This window comes from Peromyscus leucopus, chromosome 15, assembly GCF_004664715.2.
Source record: "Peromyscus leucopus breed LL Stock chromosome 15, UCI_PerLeu_2.1, whole genome shotgun sequence".
Classification (NCBI taxonomy): Eukaryota; Metazoa; Chordata; class Mammalia; order Rodentia; family Cricetidae; genus Peromyscus; species Peromyscus leucopus.
The window spans coordinates 50902885-50928772 of record NC_051076.1 but is presented as its reverse complement, the minus strand read 5'-3'; the positions used below and the strand labels follow the sequence as shown (position 1 = coordinate 50928772).

General features: G+C 37.5%; 1 long non-coding RNA gene across 1 annotated transcript in view; it reads left to right on the top strand.

Moving 5' to 3' along the window:
* The window catches only part of LOC114707205, a 33511-nt gene extending 9277 nt beyond the window's left edge, over nucleotides 1-24234 (top strand). The window contains exon 2 of the long non-coding RNA XR_003736619.2: nucleotides 22057-24234. This is a non-coding gene — a long non-coding RNA (uncharacterized LOC114707205). The remainder of the gene's footprint in view (nucleotides 1-22056) is intronic.
* The last annotated feature ends 1654 nt before the right edge of the window (nucleotides 24235-25888 follow it).

Below are 25888 nucleotides of genomic sequence, written 5' to 3'. Positions count from 1 at the left end.
ATTGAAATACAGTTAAAAATGCCAAAACTACTATGTCTTGATTTCCCTCTGGCCATAGAATGGAAGCCTGTCCTATAGTTGGTTGGTCATGTCAGAAACTACTAGAACGAGACATCAAGAGCAAAATTCCTAATTAGCTGGCTTAAAACTCATCTTAAAATCAAGGAAGGGGAAGAGGCGAAATGATCAACATTAGATATGTATTTACTTATATAATTTGGTAGCTGTTGTGGTAATTAAATATAAAGACATTAAGAGAGGTTTTTTTGGGGGGGGCAGTATATTAAGAAAACCTATATCTAGCTTCCCTTCATTCAGAGCCTTTACAATTTAGCCTTTTAAACTATGTTTTCATGTTGCATAAGGCATGGATAACAAGGCTACAACATCAGGCCTTAGCGTTATTCCTGCTTACCAAATTCCCCTGCTTTTTAAAGGGTTGTGTATTAGAGCAATATTCATGCATCAATGTGTTCACTTTTCTCTCCTAGATGACTGTAAGGATGCTTTATTTTAAAATATTCTGAGGAACTCCCAGAACTACACTCAGCTTTGTGAAGGAAATTCAGGAGTATCTTACATAGTTATAGAAATGAACACTGACACTGGGTAATTTTTTTTTTTTTTTTGGCTTCTTATTTTGGAGTCAAATGTCCACCTTATAAAGAAGAAGTGGATGCGTTTCTGGAGAAGTGTCTTATTTGAGTGTGTTGTCCCTAAAGATATGCATTAACCACATGGCAATGCATTCTGATGCAGGAATGGTCGGGGATCTTTCTGCGCCTGGGCATTAGAGTATACATCTCCATCATCACTTCATGTGTTATCTTAAACAAAATCTAAGAAAGAAAACTTTAATACACATGAGTAAGATGAATGGTTTTCTTTTATAGATTCCTTAGTAATTAAATTACTTGCACAGAGTATAAGGGACATCTGCAGAAATTTATAACTTAAGCCAAAAAGCTAACACTTCAATGGAAGAGACTTAACTGAGATACCGCGGCTAGATACTTAAAGGCAGGTATTCATGTGAACTACAGTTAGCTTCCGTTTGTAAACTATGTGTTATCTCAAGACTGGGTAATTAGAATCCAGTAATAAATATTGACTTGAGACAATGACCTAACATGACCCAAAGATGATGACTGAGGAGTATAGAAAGCTTTATTTCTTTTTCTAGCTTCTATTCAGAGTTTATCACAAACCTCCCTAAATATAAACACTGATCATTTTTTCTAGATGTAACTAGTAAGATGATTTCAACTGCAGTGTTTCCTTAAAACATCATATTACTGCTGCACAGTAAATTTTAGATTATTTTCAGATATATTTTGTAAACAAAACCATCTATTCAGACATCATATTTTCATTACAGAGTACATTAAAGAGTAGGGCTCTCTAAAGGCTTTCATCTTAGGGTTTTATCCCAAGAATTACAGACGTATGTGCTAGTATTTTAGTGAGGTTTTTCTTTCTTTTGTTATCTTCAGCCATTTATATCCACTAGCCTTTAAGCTACCAACATTCTGCTACTGCAGGTAATTACATAGTACCACACACTTAGCCATTTTTATTGTTATTTTTTCCAGCATCCTGGTCAATTAATTAACAGTCTTTCAAAATCCTCACGTCTGGTTCTCATTATGCTTATTCAACAAATAAGAAACACCTTGGTAAGGACCAAAAAGGATGCTTCTCAGGAAATGTGATGATTCTCTATGGACCTGGACAGGGTAATGATTCTCTAGGGACCTCTGGTTTCCTATCAGTGACTGACAAAGGTTGGGCAAGGAGATCTCCAAGATGCTTGCATATCTATCTCTATGCCAGTACAATTAGATTATATTTACTGATGAGTTCTGAGCTCTCAAAATACTCATGGGTATTTATGCAAGTGTTCCATCCTTTCAAAATGTAGACTTACTTTTATACAACATTATTCTTTTTTATTTATTTTCCTCTTTAAAATGTCACTGGGCCTGAATTTTTTATTCCTGTGTGTCTCTTCTGGGGACACCCTACCCCACTGCTTTTCTGAGGGTGTGGTCATCTGTGAAAATCTCATAGCTGAATAGGTCAGATAATTTTGATAATATATGTTGCTGATAAAATGAAGTGAGGGAAACTTGCCACTCACTGGTAAAGATTCTGTTAAGTGGGAATCACTCTCCAAGACTCTGAGGTCAACTGGGCATACTCACTGGCATGGTAATGGGTGTAGGGCTCAACTGCTACCACCATTGGAAAGCCATGATTTGACCCAGGGCTTCCCCAGTGCTGACCAAGATATTAAAAGGAAGAATAAAATCATGGGTATTTCAATGCATTATGAAATGGACTAAGTTTTAATGTGGCATTCTCACCATATTTATTACAAGGAAGTTAATACTTGACTGAATGTTGAGAACTTGGTCAATGTTTTCACTCCGAATTTTAGCAATGCAGACTTGCTCAGATTTCTTATTTGTGAACATCTTCCTTATAAATTCTCGCGATAATTCAGACTATGCTCCAGTATAACCCAGCTTGAAACTGTGATTAACAAATGCTTTCTCACACTTGGAATGACCATAGAGATTTGAACTTAGAGTTTCAAATGCCAGACATAGAAATAGTATCAAAATTTAGGACTGCAGCATGAGCAATGGGAGCTCATGAAGGAAAACATTGCATCAAGTGATTTAGATAATGGATGTAATATACACTTCGCCAGTTATCAAGATATAAAAGTTTTAACTATGTTGAAATTATTTTTCTAGTGTGTTCCATATAAAAGACTTAGTTTGTTCATTTAAGAAATGATAATCAAACAAACATTCACAACATACCATGAATCTGACAGCAATAAATTTCTTAAATCTATTTGTGTGCCCAAACTATCTCTGCTTCTAAAGTAGTCTACAAACATAGAATAGATGCAAATTGAACAGCTTTTGTAAAAACTCAAATGCACACAATACATTGTTAATGATTACATTTGGACTTGAATCCCATTACCTCTGTCACTTTTGAGTATATAGGTCTTAATCCTCTTACAAGACATTTTTTTAATGGAATGTTAAGCTAAAAAAAGAACTGAATTGGACTAGAAACTGTCAGTGCCTACAAAAATGTGCATTAAAAATAACATTTTGTTAATCAAAATAAGAGGTTTTTTTAACTGAAGGTCAGTCATTTAAAGTAAAAATTCAGTGTTCAAGAGATTTATTTAGTGAAATGATGCAATATTATTTTCTATCAAAAATCCATCCAAGAGATTACTAGAGGATTAAAAAATTAAATATGAACAGGGTGGCAGTGGTGCACACCATTAATTCCAGCACTTGGGAGGCAGAGGCAGGAGGATCTCCGAGTTTGAAGCCAGTCTACTCTACTGAGTGAGTTCCAGGACAGTCATGGCTACACAAAGAAACCCTGTCTCAAAAAACAATAACAACATGGATCTGGGGCAGAGAGATGGCTCAGTGGTTAAGAGCAAATATTGCTCTTGCAGAGGATCAGGATTTCATTCTCAGTACCTCACACTTCCAAGAAAAATATCTGAATCTCTAATATCAATTTGGGCAATTTCTTTTCTTTTCCTTTTTTTTGGGGGGGGGCAGTAGTTTTTCAAGACAGGGTTTCTCTGTGTAGCTTTGAGCCTTTCCTGGAACTCACTTGGTAGCCCAGGCTGGCCTCGAACTCACAGAGATCTGCCTGGCTCTGCCTCCCGAGTGCTGGAACTAAAGGCATGCACCACCACCGCCTGGCAATTTGGGCAATTTCTAAGGAGCAGGAGGAATCTGCCTGTCTGCCTCAAATATCATTAAGGTGAATTGCAAACGAGTAAAAGACAAAACAAACCACTCCTCATGAGTAGAGTATACAAAAGAAAAGTTGAGAGGCAGTGTTGGTAAGGTTGATAGAATAAAGGAGTTCAACAGTAAGAGCAAGGCTCTAAAACCATAGCAAGTTTGAAAGCAATAGAAAGCAAGAAGTCGATGAGAGTCAGATGAACAGTTTCCCAAGTCAATAACTCTATGAGCTCCTGAGAATCACACTCCACATAATTCAGTGTTTATTGTGTAATTCTAAGATTTGGGTATAATTCCAGGATATTTATTCCTCTTGTCATCCTTCAGAATTTCAATTATTTGGCACATGTCTTTTCTAGACACTTCTGTTCATTTAGGATTATATAGGTGTGTGTGTGCTTACTATCTTCAAATTCAAGACTTTTACAAATAAAATGTTACATAAACAGAGAACATTGGTTTATTTCTTAAATCTTGACAAAAAAAACCCATGACTATAATAACATATAAATGACTAAAAATTCTATGATGTTTTCATTATCCAACCCAGAATCAAGATTTTTTAGAAAGATGAGAGAATCAAGAAGAAAATGTTCAGGCATTGACTTTTATGCCTTCTCCATGTAAGAAGCTGATCTGAGTCACAGTTTCACATCTAGAAGCATTCAGTTGAAAGCTTAGGAAGTCACGAGGGAGATCTTACGGGTCACACCAAATTTCTGAGTAAACCAAAATTTGGTGGGGAATAGAATTAAATCAAAGAAATCAAGAATTTTGAAAATTCTATACTTCTAGTTACATATTTTCACCCCAGAAAACTCCATGAAACCACTGAAGAGAATATTGTCAACATATTTTTTTTCCAATATTTAGAGCATGAATTGTATACATTCTCACTGCCTCACTCAATGAGTATTTTTGATTGAGCACTTAGATTCAGTTTGGCCCTTTTGTAAGGACTGTGGTGATTCCTTTCATTTGAACAGACAGCACCATGGGATGGACTTCTGGACTACTGTGAATGACTTATAGAGAGGCTTGATACAGTTGTAAAATGGCAAACATTTCTAATATACTTTTTTGACACATTATTCACTTTGATGGACTAATAGAAGATTGCATATTGAGTAGGTAAAGGAGATTAAAACCCAGAAAACTGATGAACTGTGAGGAAATATGACTGGCATCAAATGGTCTTCTTGAAACAGATACAACTGCTGTAAAAATTAGTTGTATATTTAGAACCAGAGAAAGAAGCAGCCATTGCCTTTACATTTGTACCCTTGGTGACACCACCAGGCTTCAACTGGTAGTCCCAATCCAATGGTCACACAGATGGCCCTGGTTAACTAACACACATAAGTCACACAGGAAAATCAAGAAGTTGTCAATCTGGAAATAGAACAGGTAGGGAAAGAGGAAGTGACAGGAACAGAAGGGAATTAAGGGGCGGTGAAAAGGAAGAGCAGCCAAAATGAATTCCATACACACGAAACTGTCAAAGAACTAACTTAATAATAAAAAAGAACAGAAAGTTACCCACAGCGGTCATTCTTTATTACGGTGTGTATCGAGAGAGATCAGTAGACAGAAATATAAACAAGTACAGTAAATTGACTTATCTGTAATGTTTAAATATGTTTCTTTTCTGTCTTCCCTGTAATAGAACTCATTAGAGATCTGACCCCCACATCCAAATATTGATTACACATAATACCATGAGATAGCACTTGCATCTTTCTTAGAATGAATGCTAGCTTGCATTTGAAAATGCTTTACTGCCTTGATGCCCGCCCCCCCAACCTCTCAATGATTAAAACAGAAATGGAAGAAAACAAATCATGTGGATTCACCGGTATAAGTCTTTATTGCTTCAGGTTCTAGTCTGAGCCCTTAAGTATTACACAGCTTGGGGATTATCACTTAGTCACTTTGTAAAAGTTGCTTCATTTCCAAATGAGGATAATAATAGGATTTATCTGAAGACAGTCTAGATGAAACCTCTCTCTCTCTCTCTCTCTCTCTCTCTCTCTCTCTCTCTCTCTCTCTCTCTCTCTGTGTGTGTGTGTGTGTGTGTGTGTGTGTGTGTGTAATTGCTTTGATGTGCATTTAGAGGATGACTGAGCACAGACGTGGAAACAACAGAAAAGGGATGAGTGCTTCTGCAGGAAGTTTAGTTCTTCTTTTAAAACAGACAGCTGGACCTCACCTTCTTTTTTCTTCAGCAGAACTTTTATCAAAGCTAATGTTTGCAGCCAGATGAGTTCATATATCCCTTATGTTTCCTTGTACCAACAATTTTAAGGACACACAGCCAAGAAGTTAAGAGCACCATGCCCATCATCCTGGTTATTTTTGTCATGAATTTGGATTACTATTTTCTATCCTCACTCTTCTGGAATGTTTAGTCTTTAGTTGTGTTTGTGTACATGTTTGTTTGGTGTGTGTGTGTGTGTGTGTGTGTGTGTGTGTGTGTGTGTGTGTGTGTGTGTGTGTGTGTGTGTATGTGTGTGTGCAGGGGTTATGTCCATGTGAGTGCAGGTACCCATGAAGGCCAGAGACATTGGATCCCTAAAGCTGGATTTATAAGCAGTTCTGAGTCACCCAGTGTGAATCACTACAAAGATTTTGAGCTAAAAATCAGTTTCTTATCTAAAAACACAAAATTATTTTATAAAGGAAATAAAAGTTTAGGTTGACAGCGAACAAATGAGATGGAGGACAGATGTGGGACATTCTGACTCGGGAATATGCACAGAGCTCCTGGGGCATTCAGAAACAAAAGCTACAAGCTAATAGGTAATAGAGAGCTTCAGGTGCACAATGCTAGCCTTATAGCAATTTCAAGTGCCATGAAAAGCATTCTCTGCCATTCTGCACGTTTCTCTCATTTCTGTGGAAATGACACTTCAGTAGGTTTCCCAATAGCGATCATAACAGTCACAACGATGTGCTCCCTGGAGTGTGTTCTCCCTTCCTGACAACATAGCTGATTTTCCCTAATGAGCCTTTTGGTGTCAATGCAGCTCTTTATTAGCCATCTCTGAGCTACTGTTAGGTCTTTATGTCCTTGGATTATGTTCTTTACAGTATTGCTGTATTTCTTTGCCTTAATGCAATCAGTTTCAAGAGATTTTTGACTAATTGGCCATAGTCTTTATGTGAATAAGTAGCAAATGATATTATGAGGTGGAGGTTCTATTACTGAGAGGGTAATGAAAAAGAAGCTTTTTTATTTTTAATTCTGGGTCTTGAACCCAAAGCCTTGAACATGCAAATTGACCTGTGCCCATGAAAGGAGAATTTTCTTCTTCTCTTGATTTTCATGTTTTTGTCTTACTGGAGAGAATTGTTATCTCTGAATTGATGAGCACACTCCAGGAAGAAGAAATCATCGTGTAGGACCAAGGCAAGAATCATCAACTTCTCTACACTAATGTCTGGTGTGTTTTAATATAATAAAGAATTAAAAGATTCTGTAACAATAGTATTTACAACAATTAGCAAAGTATGAGAAAAAGAACATAGTTAAAGCTATTTGATGTGTTTATAGTCAAGTTTAAATTCCTTAATGTTTCAGGGGAAGGTATAACACATGTGTTTTCTTTGTAAGTCTTAACATATATTTATCAGACATACTACCATAATTTTCATAGATATTATCATTTTATTTAGAAGAATTAATTATCATGAGAACTAATCAGGGTTATTAAAAGAGGGAATAAAAATAATTTACTAAATTAGACACTACTTTACATATTGAATAGGTTTTTAAAGTGAGGCATCCCAGTAAGCTAATGAGATATACATGTTGCTGTATGCTGGAAATAGGAGCTCCTTTGTAGAATCAAACAGTTCAAGCTATGCATTGTTTGAAAAACCTGGCCTTCTTGAAGCAATAATCAGGTCCTCCTTCCCCGCTCAAGCTCTGAAATTGAGCGAAAACGTAGAACGAGTGGAAATAGACTACCATTGTCATTCCTGCTACAGCCAGCTATTTTGTCAAATGCGACTCTTCTCTTCGAGCATGTAGACTGAAAAACTGCACTGTGGGGAGGACCATCCAAGAACTTACATACCCAGGAGACAGATCAGTTCCTTGGGGATAGGAAAGGAAAAATGAGGATGGAGTGAGACACGGAGACAAGGGTTAGAAGAAAGAGAGAATGAGAGAGAAAAGGCGATATGGAAAAATTCATGTTCATGAGCACAGTTTTTCCTTCCACATTTCTTTATTACAAAATAAGTAGAGTGTGGAAGCAGAGTAGATGGAAGAGCTAAGAGTGTTCAGTTGATGGAGTTCATTACTCACGAAGAGTCAGGAGTAAGAAACATTTCTTCATAAAGATAGTCATAAAATTTAAAAGACAGACAAAGTATAAGAAGACAGTTTCTAAAGTGAAAAACTTTAGAAATATGAACTTCAATTCTTTATTAACATTGTAAAGATAGCTAACAATGTGTACATTCACAAACACACACACATACACACATTCACACACAAACAGTGATGAGTAGCTTTTCTACTTAGAAGAGTTGAAGTAGTTCCCAAAAATTTAATCATAATTAAGATTAAGAACCACTGAAAATTTATAATAGAGATCCAGACCACCTGTGTTTCCAAGAAAAGGCACAGTGAAATGCAAAGACAAAACAAACTGATCCTTCCTCCAAACCTTTAAATACACTCTTCCATTCAACACACCAAGAAAGGGTCCCATGAAAATCATCTAATATGGATGCTTAAAATAACCGTTCAGAGCACTTTTAAGAGATATAGTATTGAACACTAGGAAGACTAGCCCTATAAGGCAGACTAATTTTAGTGTAAGAATATAGATGATACATTTAACAGACTTCTGTTGGCTTAGCTCTAAAATAATTTTAAGAAGGAGTCAGGGACAGACTAAGGTTTTTAAATATCCAAAGAAGCTTGTCAGTATTTAGATAGCCATCTTCAAGACATAGAAGATTCTCACTTCAGAATTTTTTTTTTGGGGGGGGGACAAAATTGACAGAATATTAGTTCAAGTTGTGCTAAGGAATTAGCTGAAATGACTGTAGGTACTGTCAAGACCAGAATCTGTAGGGTAGGTCACAGATAGGCTGGACATCAGGAAGAGCTGCAGTTCGAGTGTAAGGCCAGCATGTTGGCTGACTTCTCATAGCGCATGTATCCACAGAGACAATTTCATAGTACCCCCCCCCCCCAAAATGAAACTCAGCAAACATGCAGATTATTTTCTTCTGGGAATCCCCTCTAACTCTGTTGCTGCATATGACTCATCTGTACAATGCTGCTCCACAAGCACTTATAGTAGACAGTTGACAGTCATTTGAAGATTATAAACTGAAGTATGAAAGGGTGAAGTTTGCCTCTTAGAAAGTTGATTCAGGAATTCACTCACACGAGTTACTTTAGATTTACTGAAATGTGATACTAGGGTTTGGGTATGAAATGTAGCCTTGCTTAAAAGAGTTAAAAACAAGTAGCCATTTCCCCTCCTTAGCCTTGTCCTTGCTGTCAAATCAATCAGACTAAACATAATGTTATTGTCTGTAAGTAGAGAACACACCTGTAGTCTACATGGGAAGAAGTCTCACTAAACATTCTTGACTTCTTGGGAGCCTGCACCCTAAAAGGCCGATGATATTTGGAACTTCCAACAACTCACATAGATCCTAGCTAAAGGATCCAGTTTCCACAAGAACATTTAAAACGCAACTAACAAGGAAAGGATTGTACTTTTGTGTGTATAGCACACAGTGCTGACATTCTAGTTTACAGTATACTCCTTTCTTATGATATATGTTGGAACAGATCAAGAAACTTATAGTGAAGTTACGATTATTTGCACATAGAAGATAAAATGTTGATTTTTCACTAGAAATACCAAAACGAAGAGCAGTTTTCTGCAAGGATCTTTAACAAGTTCTCCAGGTTTCTGTTCACTGGGTGTGCAAAGCAGGAGAAGCACTGCACTGTTAATGCACAGGTACACATCTCACTGTAGAAGCCAAGCCCAGAGGCCACTGTTTGAAACTGTACATATTACTTAATGACTTCTCTCATTGACCTTGGTCATTGAGAATTTCTTTTGGTTAAATTATAAACCAGAGAAAACAATAGAAAACTTTCCATGTTAAGCATGTATCCCCACTGCACATCCAAGTGTATTTAGCTTTTATAAAAGAGTTAAAACCCTCTTCTATAGAGAGTGTAAGCAACCACAGCCCAAGGTTTCCTATCATTATGTGGAGCTATTGTTGTGTTTCCATATACCTCTCAAGTTTGCTTACACTATTTCCTCCTATTGTAATTATTTTTTTTCTTCCTGCTTTTTGAACATTCAAATGAAGTACAACTGAGATGGAATCATTCTAGATGCATCACCCCTATCCATCCTTGCCCAATGGAATCCCTTCTTTGAACTCCAATAATTTAATACCTCTCTTCTGTCTAGAGCACTCACCACATTTTCCTTCTGTAGTATCTCTTCATTTCTTGGAGACCATTCTGTAAATGGAGTTCTCATTTACTAAACAGTATGTCCTTAATATAATGAATGCCAATACAATATTTATTGAAATATTGAATTAATGGGTAAAGATTAAGGGAAAAATCATCAGACGTCAAAGAGGCAATCCAATGACTGAACTATCTCTAGAAGTTTTGAGAGTATCAAGTTCTTTCTGCCTGAATGATAGCATTCAAACAGCCTTATTTATTTCAACAGTCTGAATAAAAAAATGCCTCTGTAATTGAAAATCAGATAGGAGTTGATTGACTTGTATTATATAAATTGCATTTTCCTTAATTTTCATGACTTTATAAGTCTGTATTTAACAAATGACCAGTATTGAAGACAATGGTATCAATTATTACAAAGTACAAATGATGAGCTCATCAAATAAACCATGGGAAACAAACAGGCTTTTAAAAAAAGAAGTACCATTATATGACCAGGAGAAGAGATGGCTTTGGAATTCAAGAAATAAATTAGCCAAAGAGGTCTTGGGGTACATATAATTCTATGTCTGGCTGCTAGTCATACTTTTTCATCCAACAAATATTGATCACATATTTAAATGTCAGCGTTCTTCTTGATGCTGGTAAATGAAGGGTTAGCAACTTCCTATCTCACCATAAACACACACTAGAATATAATCTCATATGACATAAATACTAAGAAAAGAAATCAAAGAATGGTGAAGGTGAGCTATGAAGTTATATACCTATGTGTCAAGAAATACATACCTAAGAGGTATTTGACCTAAGTCTTAAAGGAAAGAATATGGGCAAAATATAAACTCCAGGAGCTCTTTCTAGACCAATGACACAAAAGTGTAAATTCCCTGAAACACAAATGTCATTATGGTCCATGAGGAAGAATTAAAGAGGCAACCCTAGTCAAAAAGAGTGACTCTAAGGAGGATGGGAAGAGATACAGTGAAGAAGTTGGGGTGGCAGGTCATGTAGGGTGCTTACATGTTTAAGATTTGGAGTTTTATTTTAAAGCTGCTAAAGAGTATGAACAGGGGTCTGTGTGATTTATCTTCAGTGTCAATCGACATCATTACTGCTGCTTGAAGAGCAGGTCCAGAGGGATTGAGTTAGGGCCTGGCATGGAACCCACTTAAAACAGTGTGCTTCCCCAGGGTGAGTAGCAATGGAGATGGTGAGAAGCAGCTGGAGCCTGGATATAGTTCAATTGTCAGCAAGCTTTTCTTTTTCCCTAAGACTTGGTAAGATTCAACCTAGGTAGATTTAAAATGTGTCTTTATGAGAGGATTCCATTGTATTATATTCATAGGATAATTATTCTTCAACTTCTCACCAGAGAGCTCAATGTCAGGACTAACTCAGCTCTCTGAGCGGCCTTGGTGACATGCATTGTGTCATAAGTCAAGCTAGACCCCAGAGCTCAAGGCTTTGGTTCTGTCCACCAAATTTCACATTTTTTAAATTTCTACATATCCAAGAAAATATTTGATTTAATGTATAATTTATTTTTAGCAGAATTAGGAAAAAAAGTTGAATTTTAAGTGACTGGCTTCATAAAGAACTGTTAATTTGTTTTGAGAAGATGGACATAATGATTTTCAGCTATGTTTTGGATTCTGTAGACTGAAAACCAGTATTCAGCAAATCAGTTTGAGAAATTTTAGCAAGTATTCTGTACAGGGCCATGCTTGGTCTCTGTGAGCTGTGTTTTCTGTATTACTTGGGTTTTAAATACGTGCATTTTAAATTTACATAGTCATAAAAGGGTGCTTAAAGATACACCTAACAAGTTGTTAAATGTAAAGTTAAATGTTAAAATGTAAGTTTCTTGCTAGTCTTGATCATTCACGTATTTGCTTATTCTTATACATTAACCAAGGACAATTTTTGGTCTCAAAATACCTCTTTAACAAATCATGCCTGTATTCAACACATTAATAAATTTACTAATAAATTTCATTATAATGACCATGTTGCACTACAAAATGTATATTATCAGAACTATAGAGTACCAACCTATTCTTTTCTTACTATCATTGAATAAAATTTTAATAATTCTTGGACACTTTGGTGTTTAGCCCGTGAGAACATGATATAATTGCTCAGTTTTAACCAGGAACTAGTGGTAAAGTCTTCCCCTTACATACTTGTGAATCATTTTTCCTCCACAATATTCATTTCACACACTCCACTAGGCTCGTATCTGACTCACTTAGACTCTGCCTCCTGAGTCAAATCCTCATTCTTTTTCCCAGCCTCCTCCTCTGGAAACTCAATGAATGCCCTGTGCACCCTTCATGCCCTTCATTTGCTTGGCCGAGAAGGAATAATAACAAAGAGTTGAAGACAAACCTTACTTTCTAAATAATCAGTGAAGTTCAATCTAAGCAGGCAAAAACCCTTTCCATTAGTTACGGGAAGCTAAATAATTGATTATCTAATGATGTCTACCAATGGCTTATTCTTAAGGCAAATGAAGTGAGTATCATTTAAGTGTTCAAAGATAATTTTAACCCTTTCGCTGCCCTATTAATGAAGCATTTTGTTATTCCCTTTAGAATGCTTTCCTCCTAATCTTAGTTTTTTTAAAAAAAAAACACAAGCACTCTCCTTAGTATTGTTTGAATCTTGATTAGAGGAAGTGTGTTAAGTGTGGGAGACAGACGAGTGCAAGGAGCAGGAAGTTCTTATTTTCTTCTGCTTGGGGTTATTTATGTTTAGTAGAATGGGGAAGGACTGCCCTGGAACAGAAAAGGAACCTCATCACTTGAGGAATGCATCCTCACCAAGGAGAACCAAGACCATACCAGATTTTCTGTAGACAGTATCATTGGTTACAAAATGTGTCGGTTTTGTCCCAGTGAAAACATAGCTTCTCTTTAATGTTCCCATATTGAATTGAGGGGAAATGAGTGCTTTTTCTTGCTGTAAAGACATGACAGTGGATACATACAAATTTGCTATAAAAGTAGTTTGTAATAACTTGCTCTGTCAAAGCCATTGATGCTCAATTCTGTTTTTTCGGAGATAATATTCATGAAATCAGGCACACTTAAGGACAGTTGCAAATTTTATGTAATTTAAGGAGATTATAGAAGAGTTGAATTTTTTCTGTCCTGATTCCAGTGAGTACAGGGAGGATGATAATAGAATGTAGTAACATTCTTAGGGCTCAGCATGTTCCAAGCCCATTAAAACGGTCTATCTCTTAAAACCACAAATATTTTAAATATTTAAGTTTAAGTTTCCTCAGTCTATAACAAGCATAGAAGATATTTTCTCACAGGACATCAAGCCATGAATAAACACTTCTTAGACTACAGATGGGAAACTAGTAACATAATACAAAACTAAAAAATTCTTCATAAACATAATATATTGTTATCACTGCTATCATCCATAGTGTTAGTAAAAAGTACCTTTTAAAATGTATTGATACATGATGAATGACAAAATAATGACTAAAAGAAAAAGTAGCCAGGCAGCAGTGGCACACATCTTTAATCCCAGCACTGAGGAGGCAGAGGCAGGTGGATCTCTGTGAGTTCAAGGCCAGCCTGGTCTACAGAGTGAGATCCAGGACAAGCACCAAAACTACACAGAAAAATCCCTGTCTCTAAAAAAAAAAAAAAAAGAAGAAGAAGAAGAAAGAAAGAAAAGAAAAAGAAGAAGAAAGGAAAAGAAAAATTTTAATGGTTTTACTTCAAACATTGTTAATAAAGTAACTTTTACTGTAGAACTATAGGATTCTCACACTTATAAAGTGATTTTGGCTTTATCACCCTGTGTTGCCAAATAAATATAGGAAAAAGTTTACAATAAACCAGAGAGGAGACCGGTTTTTCCTCCCAATACCTCTTTCCTCTTAGCTATAACTAACTAAACATGACTGCCCTTTCCCTATGAAATGTGAAAGCCAGTGACGTAGGATGTGCCAAATAAATGGACACACAGCCTGTTTTAAGAGTGACTGGTACTTGGGCAGGGAATGAGGAGACTCTAGAAACAGGCAGAGCTGTTTTGCCTGCTAGTTTCTAGGTGGGAGTAGGCATGCCACTATCACCCTACAAGGGGGAACTGAAAACTCAGAGCAGCTGCGTCCCACGCAGAATGGTGCAACACCGATTCCACTCATGAGCTGCTCACACATTCTCTAATTTTCTGCTGAGGGAAATGAATGCTCATGTGAGAATAAGTTCTCAAGAAATCATTTACTAGGCAGCAAGTCGAATTTGAGATGAATCACGAGTCTACACACTGTTCAGAGAATCCAGAGGTTATTAAAGTTGGGAACTTTTCTCGAACAGCATTCATGTTTCTTACTTAGATGAAAAAGAAAACACAGCTTGTAGTTAAAATTGCTTTCTGAAGTGTCTACAGACTTTTGTAAATAACAAAACAAAACAAAAGTCCAATTTTTAACATATTAAGGGTAGGGGGGTGTTATGGATACTTGTTAAGCCACTGAGACGAATGACATGTTTTTGCTTTCTAAAATTAGAATTTATAAGCATAATTTTCTGTGTGTGGCAAAATGGATTTGATTCTCTTTGTAAATGGTGGGAAAGATGAAGCAGAAAGAAGAAATTGATTGGCAACAATGATAGTTCACTGTCTGACTCTAATTATAAGGTGGACAATTTTTTAAAATATATCTTGAGTAGATCCTGTTATGTATCATGGGAAAATCAGTGATATTCTGGTACTTAATGACACTATATGTGTCCATTCCTGACCTATAATCATACTGCCCATAAAATTTTAATTGTTACTTTAGTATAGGCCCATTACAACCATCACTGATTTATGATGGAAAAGAAGTTAAAAATTGCTCCTCGCTCTTAATAATTTCTGCTGCTAGCACATTATTAAGAAAATACGATGTTTTCTTCCTGGAGGCTCAGTTTGTATTACAGATTACAGTGTTTAGAAAATGACAGTGACAGGAAATGTATGGGGATGTGGTCACTAAAGTACACAAAAGAGCAAGACAAAAAAATCTCCAGAATTTGAAAGAACATCCCTATTTGAGGAACTGTGAGGTAGTCTTAGATGTCTGCTTGATGATAAGGAATCTTCACAAGGAACAGGAAGGGACTGTCCAAACTGCTGAATTACCCAAAAGAAATACACCAAAGCTGTAGCTGGGCCGTTGCTCTTCCATGACTTCTGTTAGTGAGAATTGCCCAGTTTTCAGTTCCTTGCTGACCAACTACAGACAGCTTCCAGCTTGCACTACAAATCCATTCTGTACCAAATGTACTTCATTGTTCCTAAAGTTAACTTTTCCAGCTTCATTATATACGTATCTTTTATCTCTTTCAAATACCTAGTAAAGAAAATTTTCCATGACCAAATAGCAGAGGCAATACTCAGGAAGCCAATTCGAGGGTGGTTTTGAGATAGATTCCCAAAAAAGAAATGAAAAGTAGAAGAACAATAGAAAACAAAACAGAGAAACTGTCACACACTGGAGGGATGAGCAAACAGAAGAGTGAAACTCTTGGTTCATCTCTTGAGACTAAGAGACCATTTCCCCAGTCCTAATATGGGGCTTTGCTTCCTGGATCTTAGCTCTTCTGTCAATGATCTTACATATCCTAGTCAACCGCCCCCCCCCCTCACTGAACTGTGCCCACAGCTCCTTTTGATATAAAATATTTGTCCAAGTCCAGGGGAAGATATAATATTGAAGTTCACATCTCTTTACTATTGTTTTATTCTACATAGCATTTTCAAGTAGTAAAACAAATTCTGCTTGTTGTTTTGTGTGTTCTAAGACAGATACTCACTCTGTAGCTCAGGCTGGCCTGGAACGCACCTGGAGAGACTCAGCTGGTTTCTATAACTGATGATCCTCTGCCTCAGATCCTAGTGCTTGGATCACAGCCATACTTACACTAAATTCTTAATACTTTCCTACACAGGCATGGTGACTTGGTGACTGTGTGACAGTTATGCACAGGGCTCTTTACTGTTCTTTCTTTAAACTATACTAAACTTGCTGCATTAGCCTCTTCGAGGGACTAGCCATTATGCTTTGATGGAGTCAACGAAAGGAAGCAACTGCTCGTCTTCACAGCCGTCAATGGTTCTGTACAACCTGAGAAACCAGCCTAGCCGGGTCTCAATGGCTCTGACTGCTCCATTAAACACAAACTCACAGCACCTATATATGCCTTAGGACAAATTATTTTCACGAATGAACATCTTTAAATATCACAGCATGTAGTAGGATGAGTTATCCTGCAAAAATAAATAATTTAAAAGCCCTTCTCCTTCCTCTTCTCTCTGCCTCCCTCCCTTCCTCGCCTTCACCAACCTCAGAGCATTCAAATCCAGACATAGTAAGCAGTCTACTGCCTAGCTACGTCTACAGTCCTCATTTGCTTTCATGTAAAATTATATTTAACAGTTAAACTAATCATTATAAGCTTTATAGTTTATCCTTAACAAGCTTTACTTTAAAAACAAATGGGACATATTTTGTGCTTTCTAAAACATCAACTTATAAGTAGCATGAATCTGGCTTTTATGTATCTGTCTATGGAGATCTGAGAAGATAATACTCTATTGGAATTGTCTTAATAATTAATAGTATACATTTTCCATCTTGTCCTTAACAAAATACACCTTAACTATAATCACTTGAATTTCTGCATATGTTTCTTACCTCTAGGCTTTCTAATATTTTGCAGCCTAGAAAATTTTTAATCTTATCTTTGAATTAACAAAACTATATTCTTATTTATTCCAATTTAACTGTTTTTAAATACTCATCTCATTGCTTACAATTTACACAGTTAACGTAGATGCTAGAGAGATAAAGTGAGACATATTCACTTCTTTTCATCCATGTGCATGTGTGCTTGTGCTCACCCCCCCCCCAACACACACAGATAAACTTGCACATGGAAATACTTAGGCCTAGCTAACTTTTAGTACCATTTCTCTGTCTTAAATATATAATTACTGAGGTTTAGCTAAATAACAAGGTGTTTTTTTTTTTTTTTTTTTTTAATTCCAGTGTCAGCTATGTGCATGTGCATTACACATGCCCTGCCTTGCAGAACATTGCGTAGTTTCATCTTTCTGGAGCTAAGGCCCAGACTGAGAGCAGTCAGCAAAGCACATGGCTGCAGTTCCTTGGCACCATGGAGATGTGTTTTTGCTGTGACAGAATGGCCAAAATGCATTTTTTTCACATGGAATACATGACCTAACAAATGAAACTGTCCCTTACTTTTGATAGCACATCTTATTCTCCTGTTCATTTTACAAAATCAGAAATACACCTTTGATTGAGCTGAGTCTTACATTTAACATTTTTAGAGCAATCACCTTTCCATTATAGGGTTTAATTTTTTTTTACTTAAAAGATGAAACAATTTACTATAAAAATTAAATATAAAGTAAGTAGCTAATTCTGCTTTTGAAACTTTGAACTTTGAGAGTACAGTCAATATTTCCTTAGAATAGGAACACCATACATCACTTCAGTTTGCTGCTTTCAAGGTCACAACTGGGATCGGACAGTCCCCATTTTTTGATACAATTAGAAGATAAAGACCTGTCAATTCTCAGAGAGCTTAGCCCAGAGCTCTGAGCAGAAGTGGGTCAATCGCCCTGCCCTGTTATCTGCCTAATTAATGATGCATTTAGTTCAAGACTCATAAATCTACTCATCCACTTCCCCAAACACTTTGCATGTACACAAATTCTCCTACTATGTATTACCATTTCCAAATGATACAGTAAGAATGGACCTTAAAAATCTCAAAGTAGTACTTTAAAAATTCATTGTCTTCCTTCATAATTACTTGCCATTTTTGTGCCTAACTATTAACCATGTCAGCCTCCTTAAATCACTTGCAGATATTATACTGTGGGAGAAATGGATGCACATGCCAAGCATCGGCTTGAACAGTCAGGAATGAAAAATGAATACTCATTTACTCCCAAGGATTATATGGGAGTGCACATCTCCAAGTGTTTCTGTCCTGAAGCACTTGGGTGCCACACTCTGCAGTGGCTTTGTCCCCAGCTTCTTTTCATGTTACTGTTTGGGATTCACTTGTAGGCAAGCGTCTGCTTACCAGCTTCCTGTTCATTATGGGAAACAGGTTTTCTTAAAATGTCGGGAACACTCTTGCAATTCTTGTTCCGACGCTCCAGACCAGATACCCACCAGCCCTTTAATATGTCTACAAAGCAGCAAGCTCAGTTGAAATTCTTTTCTTTTTTTTCTCCTGCCCTACAACTTCTGATCTCTTACAGAAATGAAAAGACTGAAAGGGTAGAAACAGATTCTACCCAGTTATGGGACACCGAGGTGACAAATTTATATACTTTGGTTGTTTACAGATACACTGTGTGAATTCTGAACTCCACTCACTGGAGTTGCAAAATTCAATAAAATAGTAAAGTGCTAAGAGACAAAATGTATTCTAATGTAAACCTATAAAGAGGAAAAAATACTGCCTTATGCCTGATGTGTTACAAAGCTTTTCTTACAGAAACATCTGGTCAGCCCATCTAGCCTGTTTTTGTATATGCTCCCCCACCCCTTGGTGTATGGGTATGGTTGCCACCCTTACTGCCCCCTAAAATATGAGCAAATATATTTGCATACATTAAAATCATAAAGAACCCAAAACATCTGGAAATTTTAGGAGCAAAGCAAAACAGTCAGGGGAGAAAATCCAATTTTAAAATGCAGATGTTTAATTGTGCTGTCAGTTTTGGTACAAGGGAGTAAGAGCAGAAATAACCAGAAGCTCCTGGAGGAAAATTAAAATACTTTCTTGAGTCCTCACCGTGGTAAAAAGCAGTGAAATCGGTAACACAATATGGACAGGGCCTTTCTAGACTGAGGTCTGAAAATGTTACCATGTGCAATTTCATAAATTGGCCATTTCCAAAAGCACAATAAAAGTTTTTCATACTCCCCTCGTTCCTCCGGTCATCAACATCAGACAGTTATTCGGGGTTTGGCTTTCATCAATGACAAGCTCTTTCTCCCACCCTGCGCCCCCTTTCTAAGTCCCTCTGATAGTGCTGAGTGGCCAGAAATTACAGATGCAGGAGAGCTGACAAATGACGGCGAGGCCCCTCCCCCAGGGCCTCGGCAGTCTCAGCTCCTGCCAGAACACGCCTGAGCACAGCGCGCCTTCCAGACAAAGACACAAAGATTCCATTTTCTCAAGGAAAATAGATTTCATGTGTAAAACACTGGTGAGAAAAATGGAAAGCTGACACATATGTGCAGTCTCCAAGAGGCGGGGCTGAATCTCTCTGAAGATTGAAATTTCACTTGATTGCATCAAAGCCTAACAAATGTTATTTAACCTAAAAGTATTTCAGTCTGTATAAACGACATCCAACAGTAAGATGTTTTATTTGTTTAAGCACGTGGTTAAGAAGCTAAAAGAATTTTGAGCTTAGTAAAGGGGTATTGATCGGAGACACTGTTGGGTAAGGAGAAATCGACACTTGCTCACATCACCTGGTCTACAAAGTAAGGGATTTTTTTTTTAATTAAAACCTTATTGAATCAAAGGCTTTAGCAAGATAGTATTAAATTCTTATGAGTATGTTTCCTGTGAAAAGAATCTCCTTCCAACAGCCCCAGGATATCATTACCGGAGAGGCAGCTAGTACTTTATTAGAGATGAAACCTTGGTGCATGAGCCTTGCCAAGCACGCAGGTTTCGTCTCGTGGGCCCAGAGCCCTATCCTCCACAGCGAAGGCCATCTGCCTGGCCTCCTGGTCATGCCAGGCAATGTGTGGGTGCAAAGGCTGGATGGGAGAGACAAAGAAAGGCTACCTCCTGAAAAAGATTATGCTTGTCTTCTACTCAGGAGATAAGTTCAGTGTTTGCAGAAAACTTAGCTTAATATACATAAAAAAGTGAACCCTTAACAGGTTAAAAGATAATGATCAGTAGCTGTCAGGGGCAATAGACCAAGAAATTGCACTGAGGATATTTTAATTTTTTAAAAAGTCACACAACAAATTAAAACAAACAAACACATTTTGTATTTTTTCTGTACCTTTCCCAAGATCCTGCAGTTCTTAAATTTCTTTAGTCTGTAGAAACATCAGAGTAAGAGGGAGAACAACGACAAAATACTTCATAATCCAAAAAGAGAAATCATGGAGGATAATGAGACTATTAAGTAAACCTTATGACGGTTAACATACTTTATTTAAATGCTTTATTCACACACACACACACACACACACACACACACACACACACACTACATTTCAGGACACTGTAGCTATTCCGTCCAATCTGGGGGAGATGAACTAGCATTGTAAAAGATATTTCAAATGCTAGTGAGCAAAGTTGACACTTCATGTATGGTATTCAAATACTCCACCTAAGCAGGCTGAAAACGTCAATATGTTTGTCAGAAACCAACAGCAGTTTGGCTGGAAGCGTAATTTTTCTTCTCGATTCAGCCGAGCAGCAGCCTGCCTTGGATGACATTCTCAGTTCCCCTGCTTAGAATATAAAGGATTTTGCAAGTTGCAGATAACTTTTGGAGATCAATCGTTGGAGAAAACTTTCTCTTCTAAATGCAGATTTATGTGGTGAGAGGAAAGGATGTGAGGTATTTGCTGTTTTAAAAACGCACATGGACAGCATGCTAAGCAGCTCTGCCTCCCTCACGCATTCGTTGACTTAAACCAGTCCAGAGCTCTGTATTGGGAACACCGCTGTACTGATGGGGTGTGTGTGCTTTTCACGATATTTCATCATCTCTGTAACTTGAAGTGTAATACTCTGCTTTAAATTTTCTTAATGTGGACACCACTCATACATATTGATTCTCTCTTTTCCCCCTTGACCATTAATCTACTAACCCGACTGACACAGGCTGGGGTAGAATGGCATGATAGGAAACATCCCACTAGAGAATAGGGCTCTCTAGCTCCCTCTCACTCGAGAGAGCCTTTGTCAGGAGGACATGTGGAGTGGTTGGTATCCTTCCTCACACTGCCAGCCAACAGGGTCATTCTTTCCTCTTTAGCTTCATTCTAAGAGGTCCCTGGAGCTCTGCTCCGGGAGACAGTGAAAACAGACTATAATGGGAAGAAGACAGGCTGAGAGACTAATAATAATAATAATAATAATAATAATAATAATAATAATAATAATAGAAAGCCAGCCACAGGCTTTGAAAATAAAAGTAATAAAAATACGTTTAAATAAAAAATACATAATGACCAACCTAAGAAAGTCACAATATCTCTTTTCTGAGAATTTCAAACTTCAACAATGATCTCAGGCTGAACAAATGATATAAAAATAGCATGATATCACTAGGTAAGCTCTTCTCTTCAGAGAAATAAGGTGACAGAAGCAAAACTAATATATTTAAGATATTTTAGAATAAAGAAAGATTTCACTGATAATTGATGCATTTAAAAATATTTTAGATGGTTTTGTATATGGGAAATACATTCCACAGAAGACTAATCATTATAAGGTCGCCAAAATTATTAGCTTACCTTTACCAGAGTCTTTTGTTACTGGAAAAGGTGTATTTATAGAAGTTGAGAACTTGAGTGGTCTCTGGTACCGAAACTAGCCATAAGAAGGCAAAATGGAAGACAGGAAAAGCAGGCAAACCCTGTGGACTGTGGGATGGGAAGCCGTCTCCATAAAAGGATAAGAAGAAGCTTTGGGTAACTTGCTTGCTGTAGCCTGGGTTCAAGAGAGAGTCTTTTCTTGTTTTGCATAGGCTCTGGACACAAGAACCAAGAAATCCATGAAGGAGACTGAAGCCAGCTCCATCTACATGTTCAATGGCAACCCAGTAAGAGCCACAGCAATGTGCCTATCTCTGAGGAACACAAAGAGGTTGGTTCTCTGTACCCTAAAATTAGGATTGATTAAGGTACGTCATTTCTTTGAGTTCACTGGAAACACTTTGTTCTGTTCCTGTTAGAGTTTCTCCTCTTGTTTTCTCTCTCTCTCTCTCTCTCTCTCTCTCTCTCTCTCTCTCTCTCTCTCTCTCTCTCTCTCCCCATCCCTCCCATTTCTTCTCCCTTTTATTGCTCTCATTGGCAGATGTCTTTTATAATTTATGTTGTTTACTGTCCTTTCATTAAATGTAGGCTGCATAACTTAGACAAGGCAGCAGCCAGAGCATCTAAGTCCACAGGGGAGGAGAGCGCATGCAGGAGCCGCTCACACTGTCTCATCGGGCAGTTCTAATAAGCATCTTGGTGCCACTGAATGCAAAGCTGCCCTCAAATGAGAGCTTTCATCTTCATGCTTTTTTAAATATAAAAGTAACCCTTGAAGCCCTTTGAAGGACCCCACGCAGCAACATACACAAGGAAATAGATCAGCAAGGCTTTGAAAAACATCCTTGTACAAAACTCTGTAAAGCATCTCACCATCTTCATCAAGAGAGACATCTAGGTAAATAATGGCTTTTAATAAGACACATGACCGTCTCAATTATGGGGTCATTATTGTGTGTTCCCTGTGCTGTTTTATGTTCCCAGCAGGGTGTGTTTCTTTTCTTCTCCCCCTCACATCTAAATTTTCAGAACTGTCTACAGTTCTCTGTGTATAAAATGTATCCACAAAGCTACAGTAGTTTGTGTTTTCTTTGTTTTTAATAAAACTACCCCCACCTGCACACACACACACACACACACACACACACACACACACACAAACTTTGTTAAGTGGGCAGACAGACTGTAACTAGACGGTTATACATAAGGGGTATAAAATGAAGGGTAAAAGGCTATAATTTCTTTTCTGTGGTGGCAACCAAAATCAGCTCCTGGAGTCAGGTGACTTAAAAACATAGCTACTGGAGCCTGAAGCCTGGAAGAGCAGACTGCCCAGTCTGTGGTAAATGGGACCCCACTTCTGAGGATGTGCTATGTGGCATGATGGGAAGTCCTCACTGAGTGCTTTTCCCAGTTAGTGCCCAGGTCCCCATACCTGTGACCCACTTCCCAGTCAATTGTATCCCAGTCTTCCACAGCTCCATGTTTGATTTCCCTTCCCCCTATTTCATTAATTTAAAGCAAAATAAAACAAAAACAACAGCCACCAAGCCCCTGACTTCTGTCCCAGGCTGAGAGCTCCTAGAGAGGAAACAAAACAAAACAAAACAAAACCTCAAAAGAACATGTTTTCAAAAGAGACACTGCTGTCTAAAAGCATCCTCAGTGGACCAGAGGTCCACGCAGTGACTGTGCTGGGGCTGTAGATTGTCGGTCCCAGCCCCTTCTCAGCAACACACAGGTTTTAAAGTGATAAAACTCCAGAGGTGTGTCTAGCTTGCGTATTCACCGGGCACTTGAGATTTTTCAGTTCATAATTTAGCTAACTCCCATTTTCATCGGATTTAACAGAATTATAAAAATGATAGGAAGCATAGGCATTGTACAACATGTGGCTCATGTCAGGTGAGAATTGGGGGGTACTGAAGGTAGACCCCTAAGCCATAGAACTAGCTGGAAGTGTCATTGGTTTAATTACAGGTTTGCATATGTGTACACTAAGAAACACACCCTCAGAGTGGATGTTGCAGAAATGTGTAAGGAGAAATATAGTTATCCAAATACACACGTTCAGCAAACGGGGATTACCATTCAACATAGACAAGAGTGTGTTTTAAAACTGCCTGAAGATGTTCTTCACACAGCAAACTGACTTCAGTCATGTATCTTCTGACAACTGTATAATCTGCTCGTAATCAAATATTTTCCTTTGGACACATGTGCAGCACCCATTTGACCTTTCTGTATTCTAATGTGTTTTGCTCACATTCCTGTAGTTTTGACTGCTCAGGAGGAGGCCTAGAAGAAAAGAAGGTAAGTTAGTGCATAAGCTGTGTTAGGTCTTCGGTAATTCGTCCCTTGTTTTCAGTATCCTGTTTAAAAAAAAAAAATGGGTGAGATGAAAGCCCACTTTCTCAGTTATGAATATCCCCATAGAAATGTTAGCTGTAGGATCAAGGAGGAGAAGCATGACAGACGAACCGATACATCCTCTCATTAGAAGAACTGGCAGAATTCTGTACAAAATACAGTTTATTCTGGAAGATACGACTGGATAATGTTTAAAAATACGATATTTAAATATCTCAATAAATATTATGTACATTAAAGTTGTGAAATTTTTGTTGTTGATTTTTGAGATAAGATCTTATTCTGTAACACAGGCTGGCCTCAAACTCATGGTAATTCTCCTGCCTCTGGCCTTTAGAGTGCTAAGATTATAGACATTAGTCCCCACGCTTGACTTAAAATTTTAATTATATCCCTAAACCAACTTTCTAGCTTTTATAGGAAAATCAATTTCTTAAAAAAAATATTGCATTAGCAATTGAATCATTACATAAAAATATGTAGTTTTAGAAATTAGGCAAGTAGGATGTCTTAGTTCCAAAAAGCATGCTGCACTTTCCTATGGTTAAGAAGGCAAGCCTAAAGTAATGTTTTTAAAAAGTGATCACATTCTACAGATGTTTCTATTGAAATGTCTTAAAGATGGCTGCCTCTTGAGTGCAGCATGGCAGTCTTGACGAAACAGTAGTCTTTGAGTCGTTCTCAGTCTCTACCAGCAAATGCCATTTGCTATTTCTGCAGGAGGAACATCTTACAAACTGAATGTGTACCTAAGTAAGACAAAAATTCTATAATAATATTTTTAAAAAATAATGAAACTAAAGTTTTTTCAGTCACATTTCTCCAGTGTTAACTTTGTGTAATAAAATTATACTGTATTTTGAAAGGCATCTTCTGGGGGGATATCTAGAAAGACTTATAGGGGTGTCATATTATATAAATGCGAAGAACATATTCTAGAGTTACTAGGAATTTTTAAAGGCAAACTGAGAGGTGTTCATTGGTCATAATTCATTTCATTTAGAAACCGGGCTGTATACTTTAGCATATGATTCTGAATTGAGAAAAACTGCAGATAAAATACGGCTTTATCAAGAACACTGTTTATACCACTATCGAAATGAGCATGTGCAATCTTACATAGCAGCTTGCTTTTCCCAAGAAGGTGATTAACAAAGGTGAATATTCATGTGGGGCACGAAACATATAACTCTGAATTTCAACACAAAAAGAAACCTTCAGTGCAGACCTCCTGCTGATCCAAACCAATTAGCTATATTTTCTGCACTGAGGTGAAAACTCTTTGGAGGCCTCAGAAATTAGAGTGGAGCTTTGAGTAGAAAAGAGGGGAATTTCACTCATCTCATGGGGCCACGCCACTGAGATAGAGGCTCTCACTCCTCATGTAGGCACAGGAATCATAGTAACCGTGGCCAATTTACATTGAGTGGAGAGTGTGTTATTTTTCTCTAGGTCAGGGTCACTCATCCTGACCTCTGCTGATATATTTAATCCAGATAATTCTTTTCATGGGGAGATTTGGCAGCTTTGGCTTCTGCCTGCTGGGTGACAGTCCCACCCTCTCTTAGCTCTTCCTATTCAGACACAGTCACAGGTCCTTCAGAGACAAGCTCTCCCTGACTGAGAGCTACCTGCTTAGATATTTTGGGTTTCTTCTTTGATCTATACATAAAA